The 6416-nt window shown below is 40.9% G+C and overlaps 1 pseudogene; it reads right to left on the bottom strand.

Moving 5' to 3' along the window:
- Window positions 1–236: 236 nt before the first annotated feature.
- LOC147006097 (igE-binding protein-like) lies at window positions 237–1443 on the bottom strand (annotated as a pseudogene).
- Between the last annotated feature and the right edge of the window lie 4973 nt (window positions 1444–6416).

Below are 6416 nucleotides of genomic sequence, written 5' to 3'. Positions count from 1 at the left end.
TCTTAATGGCAGCAGCTGAGATCTGAGCATATACTCCCCAATTATAACCTGTCTGATTGGCAGCATACTGTCCTTGTCCTGTCAATAGATCAAATGTCCAATTTCTTTGATCCCCCTCCGCAGCAGCATTGATTTTAGCCTGCACTTGGGAGGCATCATACCATAAGGCTTTCCACTCCATATATTGACCCATGCTAGTGAGGGCTGCCATTGTTGTGGTCTGCCATCTCCCGGGGTCAAGGCTAAAGTTGCAAGTCTTTCAACTTGAGATACAGTAAAATTAGCACTGACCCCATAATTACGTACAGACTCGGCAAGTTCCTTTATCTGAATGTACTCCACGAGCACATGTACACGTCCCCCTTCAGCACCCTCAAAGACCGGAAATGCCTGATGTACTTTTTTCTGTCCCTCTCCAGAGAGGAAAGAATCAGAATAGAAATTCTCCACATAAGGTGGAGGAGCACTAGGGCCAGAAAGCTGAGAGGCGGCCTGCCCTGTGCCTCCAGTAACTTTTAGTTTTTTCTCAGATCTCTTCACTCGCCCTTCATCTGGATGGTATCTTTCCTCCTCATAGTGGGCTGCCTGCTCTTCTAAATCCTCCTCTTCTGAGAGACTGAGTCCAGTATTTGAGTCTGAGCTATCAAGTTCCAGATCCTCAAGTTCTTTTACTGGGTAAAGGCTCTTTCATTTTGGCGGTTTCTCCTTTTCTTTCATTTTCTCTCCCGGGGCGTCCTTTCCCCTGTCTCTCATTTCCTCGGATCCAAGGTCCGTGGAAGGGCCTTTTTTCTTAGGTGCACCTTTCCTTCTTAGAGCTACTAATCTTTCACCTCGCTCTGTTTCTGACATGCTGTCCTGTAACTCCTCTAATGCCCCCTGTCATGCTATTACTGTTGGGCGGCATTTCTCATCCTCTAGGCATGATTTCACAAGATTCCATAATGCCATGGTCCCTACCTTTAATTTCCCATTCTGTTGTTCCCTAACTAAGTCTCCCCTTAATTTCTCCCAGGAGGCGAGGGTTAACGACCCTGAACACACTTACCAAGGTGCTACGCAATCGACCTCTTTAACAAAACATTCCAAGGTTTTTGTAGAAACTTTTAGCTCGCGCTGCTTTAAGACAGACTACAGCACTGTAATCACTGAATATGAGGCTCCCATACTGCTCCTTTATCTACAGGAGGGGCTTAAATACAGGAGGGGCACCGCGGCCTATCTATGTCTGTCTGACTGTGCCTAGTAACAGCCACAAAATGGGCACCATGGGTTATCTATGTCCATCTGACTGTGCCTGGCAGCGGTGGTCAATAATCAACAGCTCCACCGATGGAAACAAAATGAAACCAACAGAAAAATAATGAGCTCTACCAAAAGGAGAACAAAAGCCTCCACTGCACCTTCCAATGGGGGAGAGAGATGAGAGAGATCAAGACCAAACATGCCTCTCAGAGCTTACCTTCGTCCTGCAGTTCTGAATCCTCTCTGCAGGCTGAGAGATTCCTCGGCCACTTGCAATGGTGAGTCATTTTTTCCCGGGTTTTCGGCGCCAAATGTATCATGCTATTGTCTCGCCACACACGGAACACCAGTATCCTTCTGCAGCAAAGCGTTTATTGCATCTTGAAGAGGAAGAGGCAGAGCCCCAAAAGATGCTGCTTAAAAACACCCTAGTTCGGCACGTCCACGCCTGATTGGTCGCTTACCCATGATCTCATTGTCATGCTCCAGGGTGCGCAAAGACTTGGTGCGAACACACTCTTGCATATGCGCACACAGCTTGTTTCCTGAAAAGAGGTCTAGCTGGCACAGCGGAAGCTGGCGCCATCTTGTGATGGTGAATGCTATTGCGGCTCTCCACACATTAAAGACACTTTAGTAAAGCTCAAAACACACATTGCACCTCACACAATAATAGTGGGAGACTTCAACACACCACTTTCATCAATGGACAGATCATGGAAACAAAAACTAAACAGGGACACAGTGAAACTAACAGAAGTTATGAAACAAATGGATTTAACAGATATCTTCAAACATTTTATCCTAAAACAAAAGGATATCCCTTATTCTCAGCACCTCACAGGACCTTCTCCAAAATTGACCATATAATTGGTCATAAAACAAGCCTCAACAGATACAAAAATATTGAAATTGTCCCATGCATCTTATCAGACCACCATGGACTAAGGCTGATCTTCAATAACAACATAAATAATGGAAAGCCAACATTCACGTGGAAACTGAACAACACTCTTCTCAATGATACATTGGTCAAGTAAGGAATAAAGAAAGAAATTAAAGACTTTTTAGAGTTTAAAGAAAATAAAGCCACAACATACCCAAACCTATGGGACACAATGAAAGCATTTTTAAGAGGGAAACTCATAGCTCTGAGTGCCTCCAAAAAGAAACTAGAGAGAGCACACACTAGCAGCTTGACTACACATCTAAATGCTCTAGAAAAAAAAGAAGCAAATTCACCGAAGAGGAATAGATGGCAGGAAATAATCAAACTCAGGGGTGAAATTAACCAAGTGAAAACAAGAAGAGCTATTCAAAGAATTAACCCAACAAGGAGTTGGTTCTTTGAGAAAATCAACAAGATAGATAAACCCTTAGCTAGACAAACTAGAGGGCACAGGGACAACATCCTAATTAACAATATCAGAAATGAAAAGGGAGACATAACAACAGATCCTGAAGAAATCCAAAACACCATCAGATCCTTCTACAAAAGGCTACACTTAACAAAACTGGAAAACCTGGACAAAATGGACAAATTTCTAGACAGATACCAGGTAACACAGTTAAATCAGGATGAAGATAACGATCTAAACAGTCCCATATTCCCTAAAGAAATAGAAGCAGTCATTAATAGACTCCTAGCCAAAAAAAGCCCAGGACCAGATGGGTTTAGTGCAGAGTTCTATCAGACCTTCAAAGAAGCTCTAATTCCAGTTCTGCACAAACAATTCCACAAAATAGAAGTAGAAGGTACTCTACCCAACTCATTCTATGAAGCCACCATTACTCTGATACCTATAGAGAAATATCCAACAAAGATAGTGAACTTCAGACCAACGTTCCTTATTAATATCAATGTAAAAATACTCAGTAAAATTCTTGCTAAAGGAATCCAAGAACACATTAAAGCAATCTTCCATCCTGACCTAATGGATTTTATTCCAGGGATGCAGAGATGGTTTAATAAATGGAAATCCATCAACATAATCCAGTATATAAACAAACTCAAAGACAAAAACCACATGATCATCTTGTTATATGCTGAGAAAGCATTTGACAAGATCCAACACCCATTCATGATAAAAGTCTTGGAAAGATCAGGAATTCAAGGCCCATACCTAAACGTGATAAAAACATATACAGGAAACCAGTAGCCAACATCAAAGAAAATGGTGAGAAGCTGAAGGCAATCCCACTAAAATCAGGGAATAGACAAGGCTGCCCACTTTCTAACTACATCTTCAACATAGTACTTGAAGTCCTAGCCAGAGCAATTCGACAACAAAAGGAGATCAAGGGGATACAAATTGGAAAAGATGAAGTCAAAATATCACTTTTTGCAGATGATATGATAGTATATATAAGTGACCCTAAAAATATCACCAGAGAACTCCTAAATCTGATGAACAGCTTTGGTGAAGTAGCTGGATATAAAATTAACTCAAACAAGTCAATGGCCTTTCTCTACACAAAGAATAAACAGGCCGAGAAAGAAATTAGGGAAACAACACCCTTATCAATAGTCACAAATAATAAAAAAATATCATGGCATGACTCTAACTAAGAAATTGACAGATCTGTATGATAGATATGAAATTCAAGTTTCTGAAGAAAGAAATTAAGGAAGATCTCAGAAGATGGAAAGGTCTCCAATGCTCATAAATTGGCAAGATCAACATTCTAAAATGGCTATCTTGCCAAAAGCAATCTACAGATTCAATGCAATCCCCATCAAAAGTCCAACTCAATTCTTCAACGAATTAGAAAGAGCAATCTGCAAATTCATCTGGAATAACAACAACAAAAAAAAAAAAACCTAGGATAAAAAACTCTTCTCAAGGATAAAAGAACCTCTGGTGGAATCACTATTCCTGACCTAAAGCTTTACTACAGAGCAATTGTGATAAAAACTGCATGGTACAGGTTAGGGAAAGACAAGTAGACCAATGGAATAGAATTGAAGACCTAGAAATGAACCCACACACCTATGGTCACTTGATCTTCGACAAGGGAGCTAAAACCATCCAGTAGAAGAAAGACAGCATTTTCAACAAATGGTGCTGGCACAACTGGTGGTTATCTTGTAGAAGAAGGCAAATTGATCCATTCCTATCTCCTTGTACTAAGGTCAAATCTAAGTGGATCAAGGAACTCCACAAAAAACCAGAGACACTGAAACTTATAGAGGAGAAAGTGGGGAAAAGCCTCGAAGATATTGGTACAGGGGAAAAATTCCTGAATAGAACAGCAATGGCTTGTATTCTAAGATCGAGGATTGACAAATTGGACCTCATGAAACTGCAAGGCTTCTGCAAGGCAAAAGACATCATAAATAAGACAGAAAGGCCACCAACAAATTGGGAAAGAATCTTTACCTACCCTAAATTACATAGGGGACTAATATCCAATATATATAAAGAACTCAAGAAGGTGGACTACAGAAAATCAAATAACTCCATTAAAAAAATGGGGCTTTGAGCTAAACAAAGAATTCTTACCTGAGAAATACCGAATGGCTGAGAAGCGCCTGAAAAAAATGCTCAGCATCCTAAATCACCAGAGAAATGCAAATCAAAACAACCCTGAGATTCCATCTCACACCAGTCAGAATGTTAAGATCAAAAATTCAGGTGACAGCAGATGCTGTCGAGGATGTGGAGAAAGAGGATCACTCCTCCATTGTTGGTGGGATTGCAAGCTTGTACAATCTCTCTGGAAATCAGTCTGGCAGTTCCTGAGAAAATTGGACATAGTACTAAGGGATGATCCTGCAATACCACTCCTGGGGATGTATCCAGAAGATGTTCCAACTGGTAAGAAGGACACATGCTCCACTATGTTCATGACAGCCTTATTTATAATAGCCAGAAGCTGGAAAGAACCCAGATGACCCTCAACAGAGAAATGGATACAAAAAATGTGGTACATGTACACAATGGAGTACTACTCAGCTATTAAAATAATGAATTTATGAATTTGCTAGACAAATGGTTGGACCTGGAGGGCATCATCCTGAGTGAGGTAACACAATCACAAAAGAACTCAAATGATATGTACTCACTGATAAGTGGATATTAGCCCAGAAACTTAGTATTCCCAATATATAAGAGACAATTTGTAAGACACATGAAACTGAAGAAGAACGAAGACCAAAGTGTGGACACTTAGCCCCTTCTTAGAATTGGAAACAATCACCTATGGAAGGAGTTACAGAGACAAAGTTTGGAGTTGAGACAAAAGGATGGACCATCCAGACACTGCCATATCCAGGGATCCATCCCATAATTAGCCTCCAAACGATGACACCATTGCATACACTAATAATAGTTTTCTGAAAGGACCCAAATATAGGTGTCTCTTGTGAGAATAGTCCAGGGCCTAGCAAACACATAAGTGGATGCTCAGAGTCAGCTATTGGATGGATCAAAGGGCCCCCAATGGAGGAGCTAGAGAAAGTATCCAAGGAGCTAAAGAGATCTGCAACCCTATAGGTTGAACAATAATTATGAACTAACCAGTACCCCGGAGCTCTTGGCTCTAGCTGCATATGGATCAAAAGATGGCCTAGTAGGCCATCACTGGAAAGACAGGCCCATTGGACATGCAAACTTTTTATGCCCCAGTAGAGCAAAACGCCAGGGCCAAGAAGTGGGAATGGGTGGGTAGGGGAGTGGGGGTGGGAGGGTAATGGGAACTTTTGGGATAGCATTGGAAATGTAATTGAGGAAAATACATAATAAAAAAAATATTAATTTGCATTTCCCTGATGATTAAGGATGTTGAACATATTTTCACGTGCTTCTCTGCCCTTCAGTATTCCTCAGGTGAGTGTTCTTTGTTCAGTTCTGAGCCCCATTTTTTAATGGGGTTATTTGATTTTTTGGAGTCCACCTTCTTGAGTTCTTTATATATATTGGATATTAGTCCCCTATCTGATTCAGGATAGGTAAAGATCCTTTCCCAATCTGTTGATGGTCTTTGTGGCTTATTGATGGTGTCTTTTGTCTTGCAGAACCTTTGCAGTTTCATGAGGTCCCATTTGTCAATTCTCAATTTTACATTGCAAGCCATTGCTGTTCTATTCAGGAATTTTTCCCCTCTGCCCAAATCATCAAGACTTTTCCCCCACTTTCCCCTCTATAAGTTTCAGTGTCTCTGGTTTTATGTGA

Source organism: Mus caroli, unplaced genomic scaffold (genome assembly GCF_978045245.1).
Source record: "Mus caroli unplaced genomic scaffold, Mus_caroli_1 scaffold_1, whole genome shotgun sequence".
NCBI lineage: Eukaryota > Metazoa > Chordata > Mammalia > Rodentia > Muridae > Mus > Mus caroli.
The sequence above is the reverse complement of the archived record's forward strand: the minus strand, read 5'-3'. Positions and strand labels throughout refer to the sequence as shown.